Here is a 17311-nt window from a genome sequence, read left to right on the forward strand (position 1 = left end):
AGGATAATATCAGCAACAGCTGGATTGAACATTAGAGGAATTCCCCATAGGAACCTCATGACAGAGGAACAGCTGAGAGTTAATGCCTAACCAGACAGAGAATTTCTGATTAAGGATAGGCAACAGACTCAAACTAAATCATGCAGACACTTCCAGGTGGAGAATGAGAGCTGTGCACATATTATTGCATACTGCCCTGTGGTGCAAGCTGCTAAGATTAAGAGACATAACCAGCTATGTGACATCTAGGTGAATGAAGCAAAAACAAAAAAAAAGGTAGTATTCTAGGAAGCAATGTTAAAAAATGAATACAATGAACTACATAACCCAGATATATTTGTTAAGGAAAATCAGGCCTTTGTAGTAGATATCACAGTTAGATATGAGAGTAAAGAAATGTATTTGGAAGACAGAGCAACAGAAAAAGTAAAGAAATATCAACATCTTAAAGTTCAAGAACTGACCAAGGCCACTAATATTAAATTTATAGTATTTCCTTTAGAAGCATGTGGGAAGTGGTATGAAGGAAACAATTAATTATTAGATGGACTAGGACTCTGTACAGTTCCTGGCAGGAAAAGGCTGCTCCTGTCATCATGCACTTTTACTTCATTGGACATTGTACACGTTTGCTAGTTGAACTTGGATTGGTTTAAGACTATGAGCTAATGAATTGTATATAAACTTATCCCTTTTTATCTATTGATTGGAGAGTGATGTCACTGTGTATGCTGCAAGCCAATTATCTATTTTTATAAGGTTAAAATTAGGAAGGTGTTGATAGTATTTACAGACAACAGTGGACTCGGAATCATGACGTGTCATCCATCCTGCCAGAAAACAACAATTACTGAGCTTTACTTAGGTGAATGAACTGTCCTTCTTTATTTAACCCAGAAAAGCAACATGTATAACTTTATATGTAATTTGATAACTAGTCTGCACGGAGGGCTTGTATCTGGCTTGGAAAATGATACTTTCACTCCCTCGCACTCTTCGTTCTGGCCATGCTCAAAACACCGTTTGACAATGAGCCTGTTGGGGCCACCATTGTTCAGTCTTCCCCTGCCACAGGAGCAGTGTGGTCCCCTCAGCTCAAGGGATGCTCCCAGGTTCAACCTCTCCACGTGGGTTATGTGTGAACTAGGGACAGAGTTTTTCTTCCTGTCCTGAGGAGGGACGATTTGGTGTGCCTGTTATTTCTGACTTTGTCAGCCCATTATGTTAAGCAACAGAGTTTCTGTTCTGGTTTCAGTTAGTTTGAAGCCTTGGTGACTAAGTCTTGTTCTTGCAGGCTGCTGTAAACCAACGTAATAGGCGTATTTACAATGGGATCCACAGGGCGTTAGCTACACTGTGCCCATTAATTTTGGCAGAACAGTCAAGGTCTTATCCTCTTACTGTACTATGTCTTGTTTAAGGTACATTTAGCAACACTGACTTCTATTAGACTTGTGCATTACGTGTTTCCTTTGTACAACATCTTGTTACCTTTTCTATGAAGGCATCACAAAGATAAAGCTGTGACGTGAGTTTGCTTAATGAGGTACTTGAGTAAACATTCGTAACAGTCTTGAAGTACTTAAGATTACTTTCCTTTCAGATTGGTGAAATTTCTGTTTCAAAGGAAGTCTTTCAGTGTCTGAGGTTTAGTCATAGAATCATAGACCTATAGATTCTATAGAACTATAGAATCTCCTGAGTTGGAAGGGACTCACAAGGATCATCTAAGTCCAACTCCCACCTCTGGTTTCTACTGCTTCCTTGAAGTTTGAGTCTAAAATTACCAGCGTAGGTTACTATTGTATGGCTATGGAACCTAAAACAAGACTTTTTTGAGTCTTTTTATCCTTTACCAACAGTGCATGGGGAAGATTTTCAAGTAGTTGACTGTTGTCTCATTTGCATGTTTAAGCTACTTTTTCAGAGCAAGAAAAATAATGAAGAAATTAGCCAGCACTACAGATCATAGCCTCTGTCTGATTTAGTGGTTCTATTACCATTGTGATTCATGGCTAATTCATACAAATGAAATTAGGTTATATATTACTATTAGGAGATTAACATTTCATGAATTTAATAAATGCTCTCATGGCTACTTTGAAATCTAATTCCCTGGCCTAAAATGTCACCGATGTCTGCTTGTTTTAGGCAAACCAATTTAATTCAGTTTAGTAGTGCTGGGAATATGTTAGCTGAGATTCATTTTGAGTGGAGTCACTGCCCTTTTCTTCTACCCTCTGTCCCTCCCTTTCTGTAAATCTAAAATACTATAATGTTAGAATGATGCAGGAAAAGCACTCTGTTAGCTGACCACATGCAGGAGAGAATGACATACCAGTTTACATCAGCTGGATTGGAAATGTCAGGCTGTTAAGAATAAGCCTATTGGATACATAAACATAAAAGTTAATTTATGGTATTATGCATAGGCAGTGGTTGTATTCTATTAACTTGAGAATATGATCATTGTGCTGTTCTCCATGGCATAATATGATTTTCTCAAAGGCCCTCAGCAGTGTCCATTGCAGCCTTGGAATGGGTAATATTAAAGACTTTATTCAATTGTGGTAAATATAAACATGTAATATTATTTCATCTCTAACTCAGATTCAGATTTACTCATTTTATGGATGAAACAAGGATGTCTTGCTGCATTTGAGTATAAACCTCGTTCTTTTTTCTTCCTGTACCAGTTTCTGAAGGATTCTGTAACATTTGTTCAATCTGTACGAAGACCCACCCTGCATTCACACCTGACAGCTTCCCCTAAATAATTTGCAGTGTAATTTTATGGACTTCTTCATGCTAAAGTTCTGCCCCTGCCCAACATTAGTTTGGTCATGGACCCTGGAGCAACTGAAGCCATAGCCAAAGGCCAGAAATGCAGGGTTTATTTTTGCCCTCTTTTTTTGGCACAGTTAATCTTAGTTGTGGGGGTTGTTGTTGTGTGTTTTTTTTCTTTCTTTCCCCTCCTGCAATAGGGAGCAGTGAGAACTAGGAGGACGGAGAGGATCTCTTCCCGAGGCCCATGCTTTGGTGACTGCAGTTACTTGTGGAGGGTCTGTGAGAGTGGGATGAATCCTGATCAGGCGGAAGAGAAAGATGGGGTGAAGCTGGGCTGGAGCTGAAACTAGATCAAAAATCTTCTTATTGGTGAGCTGTTACTTAAAAGAAGGCTTAGATCAATTACAGGATTTTAACTTAAAAAATAGGTAAACTGTTATTTGTCATATGAAATAAATGGCTTGAATACCAAATGTCAGGAAATAACTAACTGAGCTCTGGAGGGAATCCAAAGCCCTGAAGAAAATTGGCTGTATTTAAACTGCTCATCGTGGTCAAGCTTAAAGGCCTGGCCAAGCCCCAATGTGCCTTACAACTATTAGTTATGGGTGATGGTGCTAAGTCACAGGCCAGCTCTTTTGCTTTGCTGTGCCTGAGTGCTGCTGGGTCAGTGCCTCCAGCTTGTCCCACATTGCTGTGTCTCAGAGCTCCTTGCTTCTTGTCAGCCCCAAGACCAGAGGTTGTCCCTCTGTGACTCGCTCCCCCGTCTGACTTCCCTGGCAACAGTGGGGGCTTGGGAGGACAAGCAGGATCAGGCCCTAAAACAGCCTGACCTTGCCTGGGAGGTCCTAAGCCTGCATACATTTCCTTCTGCTCTGCATTTACAAATATGATCTCCTTGAGCCTTTAACAAGAGACAGCACTTTCTTCATTTGAAAGGAAGAGGTTCTGTGACAATTCCTTCCACAAAGATTTCTCAGCCTTCTAGGTAGTGTACATTTCCCTTACCTGCAGTTTTCCATGTTTTCAGTGTAGTCGTATTACTTAAAAAATCCCTTCCCAAGTGGGTATCAATCTGTAAACGATAACTGAGCTACTCCTCCCTTGCTCTCAAAATCCGTTCCCTGAATCATCTTTATTACAGTGCCTAAAAGACATATACGATGCATTGTTAATTGCCAGCTGGGGATCACTTATCATTATTGATTTACTTTTAAATTACTCTGACAAGATGAGGAACAATAAACCTGAGCATGTAACTCACTTTCATGATGGTATATTGTTGCTGTTATCCTCATGTCCATAAATTCATTACTGCAGTTTGCCTAAAATCACTGACTTGTTTTTGTTCTGAGACAACCATCTGCCAACAGGCAGTGCTTTCCTGTGTCACTCAACAGCAAATGCAATGTTCCCGTGATACTCCTTCGAGAAATGGAAAGAATCTAAAGAAAAGAGTTCATATTCTTACTGAGGTTTAGTTTGCAATATTTTGAACAGAACTGCCAAAATGAAACATCAGAGTGTCGCTTTTTTTTTGACCTACAGTTCTATTTGAAATGAAAACTTGTGTTCTGAATTGGCAATGTTCCTGCTAAGCTGTCACAGGTTTTCATGTTTACTTTTACTGTTTTTTCGTGGGCTAGACACTTTTTCATTGGTTATTGATAAAGATGTCTTTAAAAAAAAGTGCTATCCATGTATTAGTGGGAGAATGTAACTTTAAAATACTTATTCATGTAATTATGCCAATCCTGAATTACATCCAAAGGTAATTTAGAAAATTTTAAAAGCTCTAAGCTTTCAGGCTTTGTAATTTTGACATTACATGCATTTTAAAAATTCTCAGATAAATTTCTTTCCCTAATTGAGCTGATGAACAGAACTTAATCATGGTGCATGCCTGTGTGCTGACTTGTTTGCCTAAAGACCTTAATGGGAAGCATTGGGAGGCTCAACAAACAAAATTCAAGAAGAAAGGGAAGTTTGTGGCAAAAATCCCAAACAACTCTTCCTAAAATCCTCATGTGGGCAATCTTGAAAAGAAGAAATACTAACAGGAAACCACAGCTTGTGGCCAGTCTTGGGGCCTTCCAGCTCTGTGCCACCACTGTGGGTGCCTTGGTGCCTAATGCTGCCCCAGTGCTTACATGAGAGGCCAGGAAGCTCTGAACTGATGATTTATGAATCCCTGATAATCTTAAGCATAATTTTTAGCTTAAGAAAATTAACATAATTTTTAGTGCTTGTATTTTATTAGGAAGAGAGATATCCCAGCTTTAACTTTAGGCCATCAGTACGCTGGAGAGCTTTTGAGCTCCCGTAAAGCACGTATTGGTAAAAGAACAAAAAAGAAAAGTTTTGCAAATTGAAAGAATTCTGAAAACATGGCCTCAGATACCTCAACTTTTGGGCTCTATATTGGAACTTCTAGGAGCCTTAGAAACACAGTGTAAACCTGCATTTACCAAAAAGCAGCTTTCCCAGAAGGAAGCTCAAGGAGCCTGAGATTGCAGATTGGATAACTCTGCCTTACTGCTGTGTGAATGCACTTTAAGTTACTCTGGCTTCAGCTGGAGATTCAGTAAATTGTTACTCTCTAGAATTTGCAAACATAATTTCTTGAAGAAATGTTGTTGATTTCATACTTTCTATAATTGACTCTTGATTCTTTGCTGAGGTTGAGACCCTTGATTTGATTTTAAATTTGGAAGTAACTTTGTTTGATTCTTAATTTAAATTAAAGTTAGAAATAATTGAACTATGGCAATGTTTACTTATTTTTATTGAGGGTTTTTTTTGATTGTAATCTCTTGTCAATGATTTTAATAACATTCATGCAAAGAAGTAAAATCAGCTTTCTTTCCAGAAGGAATGTTTATCTTAAATCCTCTAAGATTACATTTACTTTTTTAGTTCTTGATTCATAAGCCTCAGGATAATATAATTGCTAGGTTTATATTGATTTTGAGTTTGATATTTTAGCCATATAGATGCATAAAAATTCAGGTGTACTGTTTCAGCTAAGGTGGAGTGTATGGAAGGGGATATAACCACTACCTGGTGATGTGGTTGTACAATAGGTTCATACAGGTGCTATTTGACAGCAGGTGAAAGCATTCCTTCTGCTTCAATTCCTTCTGCTTCTATTTTAAGATAGTTTTGATCTTATTGACTAATTTCCATCCATCCTTTTTATGTACTGTTAAATAAGGGTATTAAGAGTAGCAACTGCATCCCAGTGGTTGGAGCGCTTTCGTGTTCATGTATATTCACATTTTAAAAAAATAGTCTTGTGATGTTATTTTGTTTTTGATGAGACAGGTGGGTTATAATAACTGGCTTCTGTTTCAGAAGCTCTATGGAGGGGTAGAAAGGTGCCACTGAGTAGGCTCATGGAGAGAAGCTCCTTGTTTTTGTAATATGCAGTAGAAGAACTAAATAAGTATTCCACAATTTTGTTCCAGTTTTTTAATAAGGAGAACAAAAGCTGAGGGAACCTTTGTGAGGAAGGACCAGACTTCTGCTGTGCTTGGAGCAGAGTCTTTGTGTTCATTCGTGGGAGGGCTGAACAGTGCAGGGAGAGATCTCAGCTCTCTGCAAGTAGTACTACTGGGTTTGCACACAGCCTAAGTTTTGTACCTGGTCATTAATTTTCTTAGCTGTTGTATCCCTGCTGGTCTCTGACAGACTTGCTCTGCACAAATCAAATTGCAGATATGGACAGACCAACAGTTTGGAAGTGGCTTGCTTCATTTCATGCTTGCATTTTGGAGAGGTTTTTCCTTGTGAGATGGTAGACATGACACAGTGACCTAGCTTTCCTTACACATCTCCTGGTTTTAAATGAGAATTTTAGATGGGTAAAAATGGCATGGAAAAGCTACCACATCCTTTCTTCTTTGTCTTGTCTGTTGCAGGGGAATATCAGTATCATTAAAAACTGAAACCATGAAGGGGTTCAACTGCTTAGTGGTGAAGATTTAACATAGGATGATGGACTATGGACAACATGGACTATGACCATGATCTTGCAGTATTTATTCTCTGTTTCTGTGTAAATACTGCTTACATGGTTTCAGCTGTAGCATTGAAGAAATAATTTTTGAGTATTAAATATCTCTTGCATGTCAAGATTTTGATACTGCTTTAATTCTCCCACCATCACTAGTAGTCATTTGTTTTCATGACTCTTCGGTCTGTTGCTCTACTCCATTGCCAGGATGTTAAAACTTACTCAAAAGTGAGAAATAAATTGCACATTCCACTGATTTTAATAAAAACAGATTTAATCTATTGCAGGAGAAAACATGCCTGGCTTCTTCTAGAAGGTATTCAGTTTCCTTTTACAATCTATTTGGAGCTCTTGTATGAATGAAATTAGAGATTGCTGTCTGCTTTTTGGAAAGAATATCTGCTTTTCCAATGTAATCTTAATATTATTAAATATTTTAAGACTAAATATCTCTTCCAGCTGGCAAAGGATTTTATCCTTTTTGACCAAAAATCTAGAAATCTTCAGAAAATCTACTGCAAACGCTGGGAAAGTGAAAATGAAGTAGTCTTTAAAAACCTGTTAATTATTTTTCTGGAGCGTGTGTAAGCCTACAGCTTACTCTGTCTCAGAGATTTAACAGTTTAGGAAGCCTTATCATTAAGCAACTGCAGGAAACTATTTTTTTTCTGAAACTGTGGAACCATGGAAGAAAGATATGTCTGTATCCATGATTGATCTGCAGTGCTGTTCAGTTGTTATATGCCTCTGCTAAATGTGTGCAGTTCAAGGCAGGGTTACCCCCTGATAAGAAAGAAATTCAGGCACCATGGCTGTGTGAATATTTATGTCTGCAGTTTCTTTACACATGCTGCTTAACATTGACTGTGGTTCAAAAAAAATCACATCTGCAATACCTGGTTTTAGCAATAGGTCATGTTTATAGATGGGCTAATTTCTTACTCCTCAAAACATTCTAACCTTTGCCACCCTCCCTTGGCAGCCTCTTACTCTCCTTTCTTCAGAAATTAGATGTGTTAATGTTTTATTGTCTACTTCTTTATTATTTTCTGTATTGAAAGTAATATTCACAGCATTACTTATTGTCTTCTTTCGGTTGGCTTTCAGTCTGTTGTTTCCAAGTGAATGCAAGTCAGTCACCTCTTCTAACTTCTTTCTAGGTCAGGAAATTTCTTTCTACAGCCAGGTCAGCATCTCAGTTTTCTTCTGGTTTGAACTGGATCAGATGATGGTTGTTGGGGCTGAGAAACCATGGATTTCTGGAAGAGAGTTTATGGCTGCTGTTCTGCCACCTTATATCTAGTTTTTGAACATTTTTTTCCCCTTGTACAATATTTTGGCTGCTGATGGCATCTTTCTCCAACAGCTAAAATTATGGAAGATGTACTGGAGGTAGGAGTTTTTGGAGGATTTTCTGCATGGTTGTTACACACACAGGTTGTTTACTATGCCTGGCAGTGTCTGTGCACTGTGTTTCACGGGATACTTCTTGCTACTTCATGGAATCTGCAGGTTTCCATGGGTCTCACCTGGCTGAGGCATCTCCTTCCTGCAATGACAACCACTCACCACTGCTGCCTATTTCCAGTCTGTTTTCCTCATTTCTGGGATCAGCCCACTGCCTTGCTCAGGCTCAGGGCCCAGCAGGGCATTTCTAACCCAGGTAATGTGTTAGGTCAGAGATGCCAAGCTACGTGCCCAGCACCAAGCAGCCCACCGGGGGCCTCACCAGGCAGAGCCCAGGCATCCCAAATCTAGCACTGCAGCTCTTTATAACCAATGTGACAGGTCCTCAGACATTTTCTCCTCCGCCTCCTCTCAACGATTATCTTCCCTAATGCATCCATCATGATATATTAAATTGGTTAATTAACTTATCCACTGAGCATGAACTCAGGCTCCTGCAGCTGGCAGCATTAGGCATCCTTTAGAAACAACACAACTTTAAATGCTGTCTCTGATTATTTTCCTCTTACAGCAGCAGACTTACATCGTGTAGCCCTTGTTAGACCTTTGATGAAGTATGCATATCTATTAGCCTACTATCTAGCCACTTATCAGTCATATTCACAAGTTCCCCACTGCTTCTGTGGCACTGCAAGTAAAATTAGATGTAAGATTTTTATAGGTCTGCACCATTAAATCCACATGACTAAGCAAAAATGGTTTAGTCTCAGAGTTTTTTTCAGAATTTTTCTTATGACATACTCTACGTAGTCATTGATTCATTCAGTTAATTAACTAAATGAAATAGTTAATTAATTTTCAACAACTCTAAGATATTACTAGCTACTTTTTTAGGAACTGAGAACATTTTACATCTGTGGAACAACTCCAAAAAAATCTGCACACTTGCCTTTTCTGCTGTTGTGAGATGAAGACCCTGTGATAAAAGTAGTTTTGTTGCTCTGATACCTAAAATTGTACCAAAACCCCCAAACAGTCCACCTGAAAGAAAAAGATAAACATGAAAATTCTTTTTCAACACATACACATATAGCTATGCATACATTCCGGGGTCTGTGCATGATATCTGTATCTGTGTATCTATATCTCCTATTGACCTTGAGAAAGGTTTTATCCACATGGAGTATTCTATTTATAAAGTGAATATAGGCAGCAATGTGTATCTGAGGTATTTTCCTGGAGAGGCGTGTGTGGGCCTGTGGCACAAAGTGCTCTGACGTCAGTGCTGGTTAGTCCCTCATGCTGGGTGGGATTCCCTTGGCTGCACGCTGCTTGCAGAGAGTAACTGGTGAGAAGGTCAGGCAGCTTCTGGCCTGGGGTGCCTGAGGCGTCAGCATCTTTCTTTGCTGCTGACCCAAGAAGATTGCATGCTTTAAGCTTTGTCTCATAGTATACAGATGAGTCACACCTCTTTCCTCACCTTCAATTTTTTATTCATTCACATTACTTTGATATACTTTGTTGGATTTTCCATACATTATTCTTTTTATAAAATGAACTTTTCTTTCTTCATAGTCCTACAGTTTTCAACGATGAATCGTGTGCAGTGGTGCAACAAACTTCTTATTCCTGTGGCTTCTTGGTTCTCTGGTTCAGAGGATTCTAGCTTAACTTTTTTTTTTTTTGTCTGGCTTTCAAAATACAGTAAGAAATGGAACTTTATTTTTTTTCTGAAGAAAAAGCTGAGCTGTAAATTAAAATAATATACATGCTCTTTGACATCCAGGAGTTACAATAATACAGCAAACTCAAGGAGCTTTAGAAATGTATGGATTTTTGAATACTTAGACATTTCACAGTTTCACTCCAGTCAAAAATAAATGTGCAAGTTATAACCAAAGATTTGCAGAAAGACTATCTATGCTAACATAAATTAGAAAAGCAGTGAACTCTAGGTAATTAAGAATGGCTGGATACTGCAATTCTGAAAGTCATGTGAATATATAACTACTTCAACTTATTAGTGAACAGTTGAATCTGAGCTATTTTGAAATAATTTTATATCTTGCAATAATGAAACTGTTGGACCTCCTTTGCAAATGCTCCCATCCACTGCATTTCATTCACTGTGCAAAATTCTGTTGCTAGGACACAATGCTACCAGAACTTCATCTTATTTCCTTCAGAACTGATATTTTAACATCTAAGACCATGATTCCTTCTCAAAGATGTGCTCAGGTGGCTCATGTTCCTGTGTTTACTACTGGATCTCTAAGTTAATGCTTGCTTGCATATACAAGAGAAGAGAAGAGACCTCTATTTCTTCCTCCCTTACAATGAAATATCATAGAATCATAGAAAGGCTTGGTTGGAAGGGACCTTAAAGACCCTCTTGTTCCAACCCCTTGCCCTGGGCAGGGACACCTTTAACTAGACCAGGTTGCTCAGAGCTCCGTCCAACCTGGCCTTGAACACTCCCAGGGATGGGGCATCCACAGCTTCTCTGGGCAACCTGTTCCTGTGACTCACCACCCTCATAGTAAAGAATTTCTTCCTAATATGTAATCTAAACCTTCCTTCTTTCCATTTAAAGGCATCACCCCTCTCACTACGTGCCCTTTTAAGAAGTCCCTCTCCAGTGTTCTTGTAGGGTCTCTTTATAAAGTCTCTGTGGACCCTTTTCTTCTCCAGGCTGAATGACCCCCACTCACTCATCCTTGTCTTCACAGAAGCAGTGCTCCAGCCTGTGGATTATCTTTGTGATCCTCCTCGGGGCTCACTCCAGCACATTCACATCCTTCCTATGTTGGAGGACCCAGGTAAGAAGCTGCTACTTGTTTCAGTTGTGGTTTGCTTTGTAGCTGTGGACAAGGCTGTGAATGAAGAATACAATTAGTTGGAAAACTTCTTATTGAAAAACTGTGAACAAAGTATTGGTAAATATTTGTCTAAAACACATTTGGGTTTTCCTAAGTGATGATAGTGGTGGGCATGCTCAGGAGGTGAAATCACAAGAATATAAGGAAAATTTAGGACACAGCTGTTTGGATATATTTTCTGTGGGTAGGAATGTAATCCTAGAGTATGGCTAAGGATTTACTGAGAGGAAAATTAAATAGATTTAAAAAGATATCGAGATAAAAAAGTCTCTCTTACAAGAAAACTTGGTTGTAAAGGCCGTTTTTTAGGGCCTCATCCCAATGCACTGCTGGAAGCCAGACAGAAGTTTTTACTTGCCCTGATATAGCTGTTCAGTGTGCTTACAACTAAAACACCTCTGTGTCTAGTTCCTTGGATCATAAGTTCCCACAATGCAATCTCTTTAAACATAATGAAAATAATCTTTATTTTTTCCTTTTTGCATGCCAGAATAGAAAGTCTTTTTAAGAGTGGTAGTGGGAGGCATGAACATATGGTTACAAACACTTAGGAGCACGCTTCACTTCAGACACAGCTAACTGACCCCTGTGGCTTCCTGATGTTCAAAAAGGGAGAGGAAGAGAAATGTTTAAAGTTTGGAGTATAATATGTGTATTTCAGGCTGCTGGAGAGAAAAGGGTCAGTGTTTGATTTTACATGTTTACATGGAGTATCAGTAGCTCAGGAGCCACTCTAAGAAGATAAACCTGAAAGGAAACTTTATTCCTATTGAGTTGAGGAACGATTTTAGCTGCCTCAGAGATGATCCCACTGCTTGAGCTGCCTTCTAGGGGCAATCCTGGATGCCAGCTCTGTGCATCATGGATACTGCAGTTAAGGGCAGCCAGCTGAGCAGACTCATGCCTGAGTACAATGTGCATTTAAATGGAAGTGGTTTAGGCAGACTCCACTGCATGGGCTGACTTTCCCAGCATGGGTTTTGTTCTTCAGTGGAATGACACCACCCTTGCGTGAGACAAATAGTATCCATTAGAGTTAAGTGCTGCTGCTGGGCTGGACTTCTGACCTTCAGCTGCTTGGCAAAATGGGTGCAACATTCATCTGTGGCTAATATTGCTTAGTTGTTTTGGGGTTTTTTTAATGCAGTAGGAATTTCCTCTTTTGCTGATGGAAGCTCCATTTATCCAGGATATGGCTTCATGCTGCAGTGTCTGGGTTTTGTCTATAAAATTTTTTGTTTGTTTTTTCAATTCCCAAGACAGGAATTGCTTTTTCTTTGCAAAAAAAAAAAAAAAAAAAAAAAAAAAAAAGGTGTTATAAGGCAGCTCTGTAAAACTCTCTGTTATAATATTTACATGGGAGGAACAAAAAATGATATAATGCCATCCTAATAAATAATGTAATGTGTATTAGACTTTTCATTTCTCAGAGCCCATGGAAAGAATCTGGCTTTGTGTTTGTTACCGGCTAGTGTATATTACAGGAATATTTTTACTGAATTTAAATCCAGGGGTATAAGATACCATTCTGAATTTTCCATACACAAAGTAGTCATACATAAAGTGTCTGCCTCCTGGGCAGAGAAACCAAGCAGTAATCATACATCTGCGAGTCACAGAAATAAAATGGACTTGAAGGGCCTTTAATGCACATTTCATCTCTCGTCTTCATTCTGTTTCAGCTCCCAGGCTTCTGGTTTTGCAGTAACAGAGGCTGAAATTATTGTTGGGTGGGCACAAGATGAATGCTAACAATCATCTTCATCCTGGGATACTTTTTCACAAAAAACATGAATTGCAATAAGTACTCTCACTAGTTTAAAACAATTGTATTGACTCTATGGACTATTACACCAGTAAAATCTGTGGGACCACTCCATACTTGGCGTGTGTCTTGGCACTTGGAGCATGCTTACCTCTGCTTTTTAAATGTTTTTGAAAGCTTATTTATCATGTATCCACTAATTCATTTCTGTCTTTGCTAACCTGAGACAAGTATTAACTAGCTGTTAATTTGAACCTGTATGTTAAACTCTGGGGAATTGTTTGGGGTATGTTATTTGAAGCAGATTTTGTGTCACCTTAAAATGGGATCATTAAACTGTGAAATCACAGGCTATTCTGACTTGGGATTTATTTTGTTCCCTTCTAGGGAGCTCGGGGGGTTTGTTTGTTTGTTTTTGTTTGTTTGCTTTTTAATATGTGCATCCTAAGATCTGGGTTTATGAGCAAAAATTTTAAAAGAATTAGGACTGCAGCTGAGATACCATAGTGATAAGGGTGGTGTGACTGTGCAGGGACAACACGCCCAAATGCACTGCAACTTGCTCATTTTCCATTAGATCTCAGTCAGTTTGCAGAGGAGGCTTGGGAAAAACTTGGCAAGACTGAAAAGCCACTGGACAAGGTTTCCCCTGGAACATAAAGGTTGCAGAGAGGAGGGGGACGTGTGAAAGCTGCCCCAGCTCAAGCACTCTGCTGGGTCATCAGCTGTGCACTACTGCCCATGGCAAGGAGGCGCCTACCCAGTGCCTGGAGCTGGACTAACCCAGTGGTGAGTGCCACTGCAGGCTTGGCCACTCCTGAGGCTGCTCAGAGCTCTACTCTCAGCAGCTTTGTGATGCCAAGTTCTTACCTTCTGCGTGAACTGCAGGAGCCTCTGCAGGTGGTGGACTTTGAGAACACTAATGTCTCCTACGCCTATCCTCCTTATGCTTTCCTTGTTGAAAATCACTTACAGGAGAAACTTAGTTTGGGAGTTAGGCCACGTGTCATAGGCATTGGGAAGGCTTTGGCTGGGGGCACTTGAGTAAAATTGTCTCATGAGCCAGTAGCTGGACTTCTGAGGGCTTGATATGGCAGCATAGGGAAATCTTTTTGACTTTCCAGTTTAAGATTCTGTTTCATCCTCTATTATGTCATTGCAGACTGTCTTATTGAAAAAGATGTGAGATCAAAACCTGCTAAGCCAAAGTTAATACTGATGTTGAAGTATAGGCCAGGCTGTAACAGAAACCCAGGATTTTGCCAGATTATGTAACATAATTTGGCATGCATGTGTTCCACATTAACCCCTCCTGCATAAAAGCCTGGCCATTTGTCTGAAAACTCACGTGTTTTGCAGCATTTGGGCTCTGTGGGGAAGGGAGGAGGAATGATCTTTCAACCCAAAGACCTTTCCTGCTTAATTTGAACCCTCATTTGAAAAACAGGAAAAAGCTAAACTGGTTTCCTACCAGCGATTAAGGGTTAATGAAATGGTTATTCATGTGATCTGGCTGAGACGTTCAAACAGAGAAACGTGTCTTATATTTTGGAAGCCTTGGCAAAAAAAAAATCTGGAAGCCTCCTTTCAAAGTCTCCATCTTCACACTGATCTTTGCAGAGCTACTCAAGTAGTGGATCAGCTTTTGGAACTCTGAAAAACCAACTGAAAGATTTGCGTTGATATGGCAGTAGCACAAAAATAGGCTTTCTTTCTTTCCACTTTGTACTGTTCTTAAGAAGAAATAAGAAGATGGATAAAGAGATGTGCTTTGAAGCTGTAAGTCAGATGTCTATTCACAGAGTCCCAGCCTCCTGAGGGAACGGATTTGGACTAGGAATCACAGGAAGGAAGGCTGTCAAGAGCTTTCCCAGTGATTTTCCCAGGGTGCCTCACTGCATTTTGATGGCTATAGCAGAAGATTCCCCAAAGGACCAGAAACATTCTGTCAAATATTTTTGAATCTCCAAGGCCTGATTTGGGTTGTCAAGGAACCTTACTGAAACAGCAGTGGTGCATTCCCACCTTGAAAAAAGCACCCTACTTCTGCCAAATTTCAACAGGGGTACAGGAGTGTTCACCCTTCAGGTGAAGTTTATATCAGTGTTACCAGGCTTTTACCCCAAGCAAGAGTGAGGCCAAAACAAAATTCAGGTACTTTCAGTTGCTTCCCAGGTTTGCTGGATTCCCAGGAAGACATGCTGTCATCCATTCAAGCAGAACATAAACAGGCTTAATTAGCACAGGATTGGCAAGAGACCATATTTCTTTTCAGCGCGAGTTCTGCTTTTGAGCAGCCAGTTGAGGAATTTTGAAAAGTCGTTTATCCATAAGAAATCTTGGAGAGACTACAAGGGAGTGTTTCTGAAGCCTTCCTTTTGCTGTTAGGTTATAAATAACAGTTGCTTCCCGGGTCACTATTTCTCTTCCATGGTGAGTAGGTGCCTTCAGCCACCCTGCTCACTGCAGCTTCAAGAAATACTGTGTCAAGATAATTCTGTTTCCTGAGCTTTAGCTTTCCTGCCTCTCTCTGGAAAGATGGCAGAGTTCAGCTCTTCCCTTCCACCACAGCCTTTGCTGCTCCAACTGTGAGGTGAAGGAATAAACGCTGGGTGGCAAAACTCCACCTTATTAGAAACTTATTAAACCATTTAATGGGCTGTAAGTCATATCTGTCATCCCAGAAGGAACCTAGACATCTATACAGAGAACTCAGAGTGCCAGGACAATGTATAAAATGCTAGGAATCCCACTGTATGAGGCAGTCAGCAGTAAAGATGCATTTCCATGCTCTTAAAGGAATCAGTGATGGGATCAGATCCAGATGAGATCTAGGTTGTTCTGGAATTGCACTGGCCATTCTACCTCCATAGGATGTTTAAGAAGTGGAGTGTGTTCAGGAAAAGATACAGAATTTGGAATAAACAGGTTGAGTTTAAAAGTTCTCCTGATTTTTGTTCAGCTTGATTATCCTTTAGAGTTCTGGAATCTCTGCATCTGGTTGTGAATTAAAAATTGTTTCCTTTCAAAAGAAAAAGGATGACCATGATAGCAGACAGGAAAGAAGACAACTGTTCTCCCATTCTGTTATCAGCAGACCAAAGAGGCAACCATTTAGAGAGAGGAGTTTAAAAAATAAATTAAAAGCAATTTTCTGGTATTCTATTCAAATTACAATAACGTGTCAAGGGGGAGGAGTGGGTACCAGACCAAACACAAGCAGTAAAATACAAGCAAAAGGAATAGGGATATTTTTTTTCCCTTTAATAATTAAGAAACCACCCATCCCTATCAATACAGTATAACAGGTTGCTCTATCCATCCTGCACAGCCAGTTGCTTTCATTGCAGTCATAGATAATCTGAAGACAGCTTTGCCTAGGCTACCAACCTTGAGCAACTGCAATAAATTGTAACACAAGTATCTCTATTTTCAAGTTATGTCCTAGAACTTGTTCCACCCTGCTCTCAAAAATGGATTTACTCAGTGGCCAGTGGCTGGTGATCAACACTTGGGGTGTGCTGTAGTTCTGGCATCTGTTCTCTTATGCTCCCAGGGGTCTCTGCTGCCCTTCTCTGGACTTTCTCAGCAGCCTTTAACACGTCGCTTCTCAGGAACACAACTATTGCTTTGTTAGTGCAGCCTAGTCCCTCTACTAAAATAATGGTCTGTTAGGAGGTACAGATATATGGCAATATCATTGCTGTGCTAAAACATCTGTTTTACAACAGGCACATTAGTCTGTCACAGGATACTGTTATTGCCAAGAGTAAGCAAAGTTAAGACATCAGACTTCTGTATAAAGATGGAGACTATCTGGAGTTTTCAGTAATAACATCTATAACTTTGAAAAGACTGTCAAGCTGTATGGAAGGATAATTAACTTCAGTGGTTAAGCCACAATCCCCTAGAGGCTGGGAGATGACCTAATGTTAGAATGGGCAGATTATCCCATGTTCTTTGAAGCACATAACAGTAACCCTGAAAGATGCCCGGTACCTCTTTCTGACTGTAACTCGGGTCTGGATCCTTGGCACAGCTGCTGCTCTGCTCTAATGATGTCTATTGGAGCAGCTCAGCTGCGGCTTCCTGCCCAGCCTCCTGTGGCTTTGACATAAGGGAGGAGCCTGTGGAGGACACTCAAATAGGGAGAGCTACAGAGAGGCTTAAACAGTCTGTAAGCAGCTGTATGGGAAATAGAGGCTCTGTAATACTCCTCAGTCTAGCAAGCTGGGGTAGAAAACATCCTTCAGTAGGGAGGTGTTGCTAGACAGATCAAAATGGGCAAAACACTCTGAAAGTGGCTGTAGCCAGTCACCAGAGCAGTTCCTGGTGGATTCCATCCTTGCAGAGATATTGGAAGTTTTCTCCTCAAAAAGATATTTTGATTCACTCAGCCATTAGCTAAGGACTTTGTGTTACATAGTTTAGACCAGCCAATCCTAGTGGTCCCTTCCA

The 17311-nt window shown here is 40.0% G+C and overlaps 1 long non-coding RNA gene across 1 annotated transcript in view; it reads left to right on the plus strand.

The window, feature by feature from the left end:
- The window catches only part of LOC138106549 (uncharacterized), a 31489-nt gene extending 18292 nt beyond the window's left edge, over positions 1-13197 (plus strand). The window contains exons 2-3 of the long non-coding RNA XR_011149020.1: positions 10939-11028; positions 12771-13197. This is a non-coding gene — a long non-coding RNA (uncharacterized lncRNA). The remainder of the gene's footprint in view (positions 1-10938; positions 11029-12770) is intronic.
- Positions 13198-17311: the final 4114 nt, after the last annotated feature.

The sequence above is a fragment of the Aphelocoma coerulescens genome, chromosome 2, assembly GCF_041296385.1.
Source record: "Aphelocoma coerulescens isolate FSJ_1873_10779 chromosome 2, UR_Acoe_1.0, whole genome shotgun sequence".
Classification (NCBI taxonomy): Eukaryota; Metazoa; Chordata; class Aves; order Passeriformes; family Corvidae; genus Aphelocoma; species Aphelocoma coerulescens.